Here is a 10771-nt window from a genome sequence, read left to right as displayed (position 1 = left end):
CAACGCGGCGAAGCCGGTGGAGGGGTCGCCGAGTCGGAAGGACGTCCGGAGCGACGTCGGCGGCGAACCGAAGGTCGACGGCGACGGCGGAGAGAGAGGAGCACGGCGCGAGCACGAATCCGACGGCGAGAGCGAGCGGCGAGCGGCGGAAACGGAAGAGCGAAGCACGGGGATCGAATATATAGCAACGGGAGGGGGAGAGCGCGGCCGGGGAGAGAGGAAACCGCGCGCGGAGATCTCGGCCGCCATTGAAGACGCCGGCGACGATTGCGGGATGAATCCGGACGAATCCGAGGGAGAGAGAGAGGGGAAAACGGGGGAAACGGGAGAGGGAAACGCGGGGAGTAATTCGCCCCTCTTTATGGCGCGCGGGGAAGGCGGGATGCGGCGGATTCGACGGCGGCGGCGGCGCTAGGGCACGGGCGGCGGCGGGCGCGGCGCGGGGAGGGAGATGACAGGTGGGACCCACCCGTCAGCGAGGGCGGCGGGCGGGCCCGCCTGTCAGCGGCGCGCGCGCGCGGGGGAGACCGACGGGCCGCGGGGGAAGAGAGAGAGGGAGGGACTGGGCCGAGCCGGCCCAAGAAGGAAGGGGAGGGAAAAGAGGACTTCTTTTAGGGTTTTTCTTTTTATAAACCTTTTCAACTTTGTTTATTTCTTTTCAATTATTATTTGTGCTCTGAAAATTCCACTAAAATTTGAGGGCTCCTTTTAGACCAAGGAGAATTTAACAAAATCCTCCGGGCCACATTTGAATTTTTCTTGTACGTATTTTAGGGTTTGCCAATTTCTTTTCGAATTTTAATTAATTCTATTATTCCTTTTAGAAGATGATTTTTATTTCGGGATGAATTTATCAGGACGTGACAAATCCACCCCCCTTACAAGAATCTCGTCCCCGAGATTCGAGGAGGCTAGCAAGAAGATAGGTTGGGCGGTCTTCTCTTCTTGTCTGACTTCTTCCGTTGCGTCTTTTATAACAAACTTGCCTAGCAAAACTTCTCCACTCTGGACTGCTTGGCTCGACCTCCTGTTGCGGATGGAATCTTCTCTTCACCTGACTTGGACCAGGGTGCACCTTTTGGCTGACTCAGACTAGGTTGCGGTAGTTCAGTGATGCTTCCGTTCCAGAACTTCGCATAGTTCATATCTTTGGAGTCAACCTCATACAAGTTACCACTTCATGTCATGCGTCGTAACCTGCTTGTCATTACTAGGATACCATGCTTGTCATCATAAGGATATCAGGCTTGTCATTTACTTCTAACTTGCCACAAACTGCCTCATATTAGCTTTCCTGGTCTCCGGGTGCTAGCTACTTCTGCTATTCGATGCGAGGGTCGATAATTTTGCCTTTGAATTATGTTTCTCAACAGAGCCAACTTATCCCACTTGGCATGCTTTGACGTCTTCCCAAATAGTTTTACTGCTGGACTTCTTATTGTCTGATCGTGATCCTGCCAGATCTGAAGCTTCGTTGTTAGAGGTGATTTTAATCTGACCTCTGTAGACTATCTTCGAACATATCACTTGGTTCATAACTGGGAATAGCTCCCACGAACAAGCAACTCAGATTCACTTTCTTTATGTTCAGTTTACTTTCCGCTATTCTCTTCATGTTGTCATCAGTTAGCACTCAACGTATTCCTTTACACCTTTAACCTTGATGTGTTCTTTCCCATTGGATCATCTCCCAAGACATGGCATTACCTGGTAACCGGTGCTTGCACTTTTCACTCCGTGTAGCATCTGATACCGAGTTGAAGATTTCACTCCTTGCCTTCATAGAAACATTTTTACCTAGGTCATCTTGCTTACTTAATGACAAGGTGACTGTTGCGGGGCAATTACAATCAGGGGTCTTCCGTGAGCGATGCAGAGCATGTTTCTGTTTATCAATCACCTTTCGGCCTACTTCTTTTATGCTAGAGAACATCTTTGCCAATCTCTTTTTTCAATCATCTTTCGGCTTATCTCTAACAGGTGGTATTCTTTAATGTGGATTGCGGACGCTTCTGGGGACGATGAGGTCCTTTGGCTTGCTGCCTTTCAGTGAAACCTTGATGTGGTTCGTCAAAAGCTGCACTGACTACCTTCAGGGAAATACATTGCCTGCTATCTGTATCTATACCACTAGGGTTTAATTGCCGATGGTCATCTTTAGTGCTTCCTCGAGATGGGGAGCATCCAAATTGTTCTTCTGCCACATCACCTTTGACCTTTTTCTGATACCAGATAAACTAATTACCAACCATCGACTATTATGTTCTCAAATATTGATGTCTCCTGGATCTCCTTATCTGTCGGCAGGTGTATCCGATCTTATCAATGTAGAGGCATGGCGGGTACCCTTCGGGGTTTCCTCCAACAATCCTTATCTTGATCTGTAAAAGGCGTATCCAAACTCCTATCCTCAACTACTGTCTCGTTGGCTTTTTAACCCAACACAGTTTAATTGTTTTTCTTTTCCATCCACAGGTTGGTTATTAACTCGAGGTTAGAATATAGTTCCTCTGACACGAGACCCTAGGTCTCCTTTGTCAGTAAACAATTATACACATGATCACATATCCGCATCTTTCAAACGAATCCTCATGGAACTTGTCTGTATTACACATTTCTCCCTTATTACATGAATACGAGGCACTGCCTTAAACAAAAAGGGACGGTGCTTAACATCGGTACATTGTATTCTCAACATGAATCATCCATAAGCATAGCAAGCTCACTGTTTATAGACATGAATATATTTATGTATTACATGGTTGCTGCAAACTTTCGATTACACCACGATAAGTAGCGAACTGAAAACCACAAACATGGCTGCTCATTTTGATTCTGGAGAGATATAGCTGGCATTGTTCCAGTGACTGCATCCTTGATTGGTTCTGTGATGATGTGCTAGGACTGCATAATGCTATCATTCACAGGAGAAGCTTCCTTCTGATTGCTGGTTGAAGCGGATGACGGTCTTCTGCTTGGTATCGCCCTCCGGAGGTTGATTGCTCTTGGCTCGGCCTGGAGTAGGTCGGGGAGAGACACAACTTCTTCCATCTACGACAATTCTTTGCTGAGGCTGTCGATGCAGAGAATGGTTGCTAAGATTTATTGCCGAGTCAGGTGCAGCAGGAGGAGCATTGGTGCATTGTTTCTGCTATGGGTTCTGATTAACACGAGGCCTTACGGGCACGGCGTTTGCTCCAGTGACCACAATACGATGGGAATGTCCGCTTCGTGTAAATTGGCGGTAATGTGGAGGCCGATTTTGCCTTGGTTGGGGACAGTTTTTGGAGTAATGCCCTTCTTCACTGCAGTTGTAACAAACATTAACTTTCTTACACTCGGGTTCTTCATCTTGTACTTGATTTCTCAGCTGGTGTATTGGAACTTCCAAAGGTACAACGCAGATACTGGCCTCTGTCTTGCCAGCTGGTGGCTGGGGCTGAAATTGAGCATTGACACCTTGTGGTAGTGCACTCATTGGAATTGGAGCTGTTGCAACGCGGGCTATAGGACTGCTTCGGGATGCATGGATGACAATTCGTTGAGGAGCAAGCTTCTGATTGCAGGGAGTTGCGTGGACTGACGTGCCGGCAGCTATGTTTCTCGGTTTTGGGCACTTGTCGGCGAAATGACCCATTCCTTGACAATTGAAGCAACAGATATCTTCCCGAACTCGGCATTTTCTTTTCTCATTTTGATTCCTCTGTCCTGGCACTGGAGTTAGGCTGAAACTGTAATGTTGGCGAGGATTTGTGTTTCCTTGATGCTTCTCTCCGTTAGAATGGGCGTGTTGGTCGGCCATCTTCTTCGTCAGCAGAAAACTGAGTTGACAATCTTTTGGTACATGATCAGTTCCTTCACACAAGAAACAAGTGATCCTGCTCATAGGGCACCTATCGGGTGGATGGTCTTCCTCACAACGAACGCATGTAAAGGCACACGAGCTGGCAACATGACCGATTTCTCCACAACGAGAGCATGCCTTAAGTTCTATTTTATTCTGGTTAAAACCTTGGGGAGACTTCGCATCTTCATCATCTGAGGAGACTTGATCTGAATCTTCACTACCAGACACTCTACCTCCATTAGCTAAAAGATGCTCTGTCAACTGTTGTGCACCTCGGGAGGAATTTCTTCTCTGACATTTTGTCATTCCTGGTGGAGGCCATTCTGTGCTGGTAATGATCATCTTACGGACTTCATCTTCGGTTCGCATTGGTGCTTTTCTTTTCTGCTGAGGACAGTTCCTTGCGTAGTGCCCTTGCTTCTTTTGGGTCAACATGTGGCATGGCATGAGGGGCCTTCTGGGATGTTGGCGGTGCTCTGACTTGTGGTGTGAGTGCTTGGACTGCCTCCAACTGCACTTGAGATTGCATCTGACTCGGGTTCAAAATTGGCATCCGATGCTGCTGTAGTATCTCTATAAGCAATTTGTTCTGGTTAATCAGGTGTTGGACCACTGCCGCACAACTGGTGTCTGGTGCTTCATTCACTCGGGAGCTTGAGGTACCAATGTCCTGACTTCTAACCTTATTGCCTTTCTCATTGTCAGCCATCTGTTGCAAAGGTTTGGAGAGGGAGAGAGGGAAAACAAAGGGGAGAGACAGATTAGAAACTAAGGATAGGACCTTAAAGGAACTAACTCTTCTTGCTGATGTGTTGTTTGTTTCACTTATTCTGCAGGTTGATTAAGCAAACAACCTAGCATGGTTACATCACACCCCACTGATGCAAACCACGCGCTACACACACAAACAAGGAAACACACGACTAACGACTCTACCCTAGAGGGTGGCTTAGGTTCTGCGACGGGTTCTCCAAGATCTTCACTCCTGCTTCACAGCTGGCTTCACTGCTTCCTCCACTTCACTAGCAGATCCTGCAGTCTTCTGGAGCTTCGGCAAACAACTGACGATGTCCTCTTCTTCACTGACCTGACCATCTAGTACTAGTTGAAATCCGAAGAAGGAAGAAGGGAGTAAACCTTTTGCAAATAGCATTAGGGGAAGGAGAAAAAGAGGAGCTTTCGCAAATAGTTTCATTTATAAAATATGTCCTTAGGTTTTATCCACTTGGCTTATCCTACAGTCGAGATGGCTCTGATACCAGCTTGTCGCGACCGGGAAAATTGCCTTTTCCCGAACGCTAGTGTATTAATCCATGTCCCAGGAAAAGCCGGGGTACACCACACAAACATGATATAAAAGACACATCTTTATTATATCGATAATATTTACATTATTACAAAGGCGCTTCAGGCCTGACAATCAAAAATAAACAGCAGCGGACTAGCGGGCCTACGGCTCCATCTTCACAGGCGCTCAACTGGGGTATAAGCCAGGACTCCACCTAAGACATCTTCTCCGAAGCTTCTCTTACTGAAGAGGGGAAGGATTGAGCAAGAATGAGTACAACCACAGTACTCAGCAAGCCACACCGGCGGATGCATAATTAATGCAAGGGAGGTACAAGAGAATAATAATAGGGATTAAGTTTTGCAGTAAACAGCATTTAAAAGTCACTTAGTTGCCCAAAGCCATTTTATAAAGACGATCCTAGAGCTATACAGTATTATTAATCACGGCCGTGAACCCTCACGAACCTGCCTTAACCCAAGGCCTACGATGATTTGGACCGAACTGGCAACCCGACCTGGGTCCCAGCTCGTCCCAAGCCAACCCAGGCCAACCATTCCATATTTTAGTTGTTGAGCAAATTTTAAGAATTAAAACACTGACTTGGGTACATTGCTAGGCTTGCCCATATCCGAGGGCTCGGCTATTCGAATAGATTTACTCTGATCAGAGGTGTACATCTTTACCCACAAGACACATCTTTACTCCGCATTCCATGGCCTTGGAACCCGTCGTAAAGATGTGACATAACCCTTCACCCATCCTAGCCGTGAACAAAAGTACCGACCCAACCCTGCCTACGGCCAGTATCCCGGGACAGGCAGGCCAGGGTTGAGCCCCTAGCAACAAGATCTAGACCGGGTGCGCCACACACATAGGGGTGAGACCACCCGCGTACTAGTCCAGTGCCATGGCATCTCGACTAACGGGCACCGACCCGTGTAGTCTTCATTTGCCTAGACATCTCGATTACCGAGCCGCAGCTCGCGTAGCCTTCATTTGCCTCAGAGATATCCATCGTCGCAATGACTTCATCCATCTCTATCCGTGTCCTTTTGTTCAGGACTAGACTGAGCACCGAGTTAAGCCTTACCCATTAGACATGTGGTTAGTACGGTAGTGCTTTGCAACAGAGGCCCGAGCTTAATCCTTATAGTGGCCGGGGTGCTACTTCCCATAACTGGCATGCACCCAAACTCCACCGAAAACAGGTTTTAGGGGTTTTGAAAGAGGAAGAGAGGTGTATGTCCAATTCCACCATAATCCAACAATTCCATAGTGTCCAAATGATATGAGAATTCCCAAAGTCTAAAGTTATAAAACCACCTAATGTTGCCTAATTAACCAGCGAAGCATCTACCTAAGTTCATACTAGTGGAACCATGAGTAGAGTGTCCACTAGTTGAGGTTTTGTTTAATCTAGGGTGATCAAGGTAATAATAATAACAATAGCAATAATAAGGTCATAACAAAGGTAAATAGGCATGGCTAAATAAAACAGTGATAACGCGGGAATTTAAATAAAGCGATAATGCAATAATTTAAATCAACATAATTTTACAAACTGGGATTCAATATGTTCAAAGATGATGTGACTTGCCTTGCTCACTTTCCCAAACGCCGGCTTCAACTTCCACGAAGGGCGGATCTTCCGAAGCTGCAGCGTCTACACGACCGACGGAAAAGAAAAGGCTTTTTACTCTAATAAACTCCATACAACAAGCAGGAACAAAGCACAAAAATGGGTTCTTGACTTCTTAAGGAAAAATTAGAGACTTGAACGGTCCAATTCCGAGTTCAAATGGCCAAGTTATGGCCATTTGAAGTTTATATGCTCTTTAAATGGATATTTGCGAATTTCTTCATTTAAATTTTAATTAAAAATCATGTTTATTGCGTCAGCCGAGGGAGCGGGCGCGCGGACCGGGTCCACGGGAAGTGGGGCCCACGCGTCAGCCCCACGGTCCACGGTGGACCGGGCGCACGCGGCTGGCGGCGGTCGGCGCCGTGGGTCCCGCGCGTCAGCCGCACCCGCGGGCGCGGGCGGCTGACGGCCGGGCCCACTTGGCAGCCGCGAGGGCGCGCCCGAGGGCGGCCTCGCCGGCGCGGCCGACGGGAGCGGCGCGCCCGCGCCCCGATGGTCACCGCCGGCGACCACCGGCGCGGCGGAGCGGCGCCCGAGAGAGAGGAGGGAAGGGGGAAGGCGAACGGCGGTCCTCGGCTCACCCCGGGACAACGACGACGACGAGAACGGCGGCCGGAGCGGAGGAAGACGGCGGCGCGGGTCGGGATGCCGAGGGCGACGGCGCTCCGGCAGTCGACGGGCGAAGCGGAGCGGCGGACGGGGTCGGCGACAACGCGGCGAAGCCGGTGGAGGGGTCGCCGAGTCGGAAGGACGTCCGGAGCGACGTCGGCGGCGAACCGAAGGTCGACGGCGACGGCGGAGAGAGAGGAGCACGGCGCGAGCACGAATCCGACGGCGAGAGCGAGCGGCGAGCGGCGGAAACGGAAGAGCGAAGCACGGGGATCGAATATATAGCAACGGGAGGGGGAGAGCGCGGCCGGGGAGAGAGGAAACCGCGCGCGGAGATCTCGGCCGCCATTGAAGACGCCGGCGACGATTGCGGGATGAATCCGGACGAATCCGAGGGAGAGAGAGAGGGGAAAACGGGGGAAACGGGAGAGGGAAACGCGGGGAGTAATTCGCCCCTCTTTATGGCGCGCGGGGAAGGCGGGATGCGGCGGATTCGACGGCGGCGGCGGCGCTAGGGCACGGGCGGCGGCGGGCGCGGCGCGGGGAGGGAGATGACAGGTGGGACCCACCCGTCAGCGAGGGCGGCGGGCGGGCCCGCCTGTCAGCGGCGCGCGCGCGCGGGGGAGACCGATGGGCCGCGGGGGAAGAGAGAGAGGGAGGGACTGGGCCGAGCCGGCCCAAGAAGGAAGGGGGGGGGGGAAAAGAGGACTTCTTTTAGGGTTTTTCTTTTCATAAACCTTTTCAACTTTGTTTATTTCTTTTCAATTATTATTTGTGCTCTGAAAATTCCACTAAAATTTGAGGGCTCCTTTTAGACCAAGGAGAATTTAACAAAATCCTCCGGGCCACATTTGAATTTTTCTTGTACGTATTTTAGGGTTTGCCAATTTCTTTTCGAATTTTAATTAATTCTATTATTCCTTTTAGAAGATGATTTTTATTTCGGGATGAATTTATCAGGACGTGACATCGTTGCCCTAGTCTTCCGCTGTTTTTCGTTGTCTTTGAGTGTGCTGGGCCTTCGTTGCCCATGTAGTAATTTTATATACGCTTCCGCTTGTTAAACTCTGTATTGTATCAACTTTTGGTGTACCTTGCCTCCTGGGACAAGGAATAATACACGCACGTCGGGAACGCCTGTTGGGTGATTTCCGGTCGTGACAAGTTGGTATCAGAGCCTCCCTTGACCCTAGGACGAGCCGTAGATCCCAAGCCTTAGCTATATTTTCAAAAAAATAAAAATCCTTTATTATTTGTGAAAACCCGCTACTCTCTCTTTGTCTTGCTGCTTCATTTATCGTCAAAATCTGATCTTTTAAATGTTGCTTTTCTTTTGTTTTTGTTTGTAGATGGCCGGCAGCGTTACCCGTCGTGGTTTGGACATGACTGGCTTCGTCTTGGAGCTGCGAGGCATGTGCGTGGTCTTGGGGTATCCACATGGAGTGGATTACCAGGCCAGGCCGCTCCCGGAGCAGGAGGGTGAGGATGCAGAGCCTCACGCTGGTTGGGAGGTCACTGCAGTGATCCTCTCCGGCTCTCCCGAGCGGACTTCGCTGGCAGTCACCGCGGGTGGGGATTCCTTCCCCGCCGCTTGCCAGAACGCCGCTCTCCTCGCCATCGGCACCCTTCACCAGCGCTACCCGGACGAGTTGCAGCACTCGCCCTACCGCTACCACCCTCGTCGCGGAGGAGCCCGCGACCACGCCACCTTCCGAGACGCCAGCTCGGAGGATGACGCTACCGTCGTGCATCTGGCACGCATGGTGGAGGCGTACGACGCGGCTCGTATCGACTTCCACCAGATGGTGCGTCGTGGCATGGTGGAGAACAACCTGAAGATCCTGGAGCTGCGTCAGGAGAACCTGCAGCTCAAGAAGGACCTCGACGCGTTGGAGGCGCAGCTGCATCAGCTCAAGATCGCCCAGGGAGAGGACAGCCGTCCCAAGCGTCGCCGCGTCTGCCGCAGCCAGAAGATCACCGCCCGCAAGAGCACCTCCAGGCCCGAGCTTGTTCGTCAGTCCCTGGCGTGGACCTGCTTCGTCGAGACCCCTCGTGCCGCACCTGCGCCCGTGGTTCCCCAGGAGGGGGAAGCCTCCGGCGTAGGTAGCACGGAGGATGCGCTGTTGCTCACCTTCCGCCCTGGCCCGTCGCAGCGGTAGACGAGCAGTTAGTAGGCCTGCGCGTGTGTTCTTTCTCGTTTATCTTCTTGTTGAGTCGTGTGGGGCATGGTTACGCCGGTGTGTGGTGTAACTATGTCGGAGCCTGTCTTATTTTATTTGCCTAAGCAACTTGAACTTTAATGAACCAATTTAATAGCAGTGATAAATTTAAGAATAATGGTAGTCGTGGGTGGTTAGTTTTAATTGTTAGCTCTCTCTCTGTTTGCTGGTTCCGTGTGGGGTTTTCAGATGGTGACGACCAGGAGAAATGTTAACACCGGTGAAGGCAACCAACCCGAGGGCAGCAACCCCAACCCCCAAGGCAACCCACCCCCACCACCACCACCAGACACCAACGCCATTCTCACCCAGATCCTCGCCCAACAAGCCAACATGATGACTGCTTTCCTCCACCACCTCCAAAATCCGCCACAACAGAATGCTCCACCACCCCCTCCCCAACACTCCAAACTCGCCGAATTCCTCCGCATCCGCCCACCCACCTTCTCTAGCTCCAACAATCCCGTAGATGCGTTGGATTGGTTGCATGCCGTGGGGAAGAAGCTAGACACGGTGCAGTGCAGCGACGAAGAGAAAGTCATCTTCGCCGCCCACCAGCTGCAGGGGCCCGCATCTCTCTGGTGGGACCACTTCCAGGCTACGCAGCCAGAGGGGCAGCCGATCACTTGGGCCCACTTCACCGCCGCTTTCCGGAGAACCCATGTGCCCGCCGGAGTCGTGGCTCTCAAGAAGAGGGAATTCCGAGAGTTGAAGCAAGGCAACCGCTCCGTGATGGAGTATTTGCACGAGTTCAACAATCTGGCCCGGTACGCCCCGGAGGATGTGCGGGAAGATGAGGAGAAGCAAGAGAAGTTCTTGGCAGGAATGGACCCCGAGCTGTCTGTTCGTCTAGTCTCTGGAGACTACCCGGACTTCCAACGTCTGGTGGACAAGAGCATCCGCTTGGAGGCCAAGCACAAGGAGCTGGAGTCGCACAAGCGCCGCTTGGCGAACTTCCGCAATCAGCAGGGTGCTAACCAGAGGGTCCGCTACACCAATCCCTACCCAGGGGGATCCTCCTCGCAGCAGCAACAACAGCAGCAGCCACCTCGCTCCGCGCCTCGACCTCAATTCGTGGTGCGCGTCCCACAGCAGCAACAGCAGCAGAATCAGCAAGGGACTCGTGCGCCCCATCCTCCTACGCCAGCTGGGCAGCCCGTTCA

This window comes from Oryza sativa, chromosome 6 (genome assembly GCF_034140825.1).
Source record: "Oryza sativa Japonica Group chromosome 6, ASM3414082v1".
Classification (NCBI taxonomy): Eukaryota; Viridiplantae; Streptophyta; class Magnoliopsida; order Poales; family Poaceae; genus Oryza; species Oryza sativa.
The sequence above is the reverse complement of the archived record's forward strand: the minus strand, read 5'-3'. Positions refer to the sequence as shown.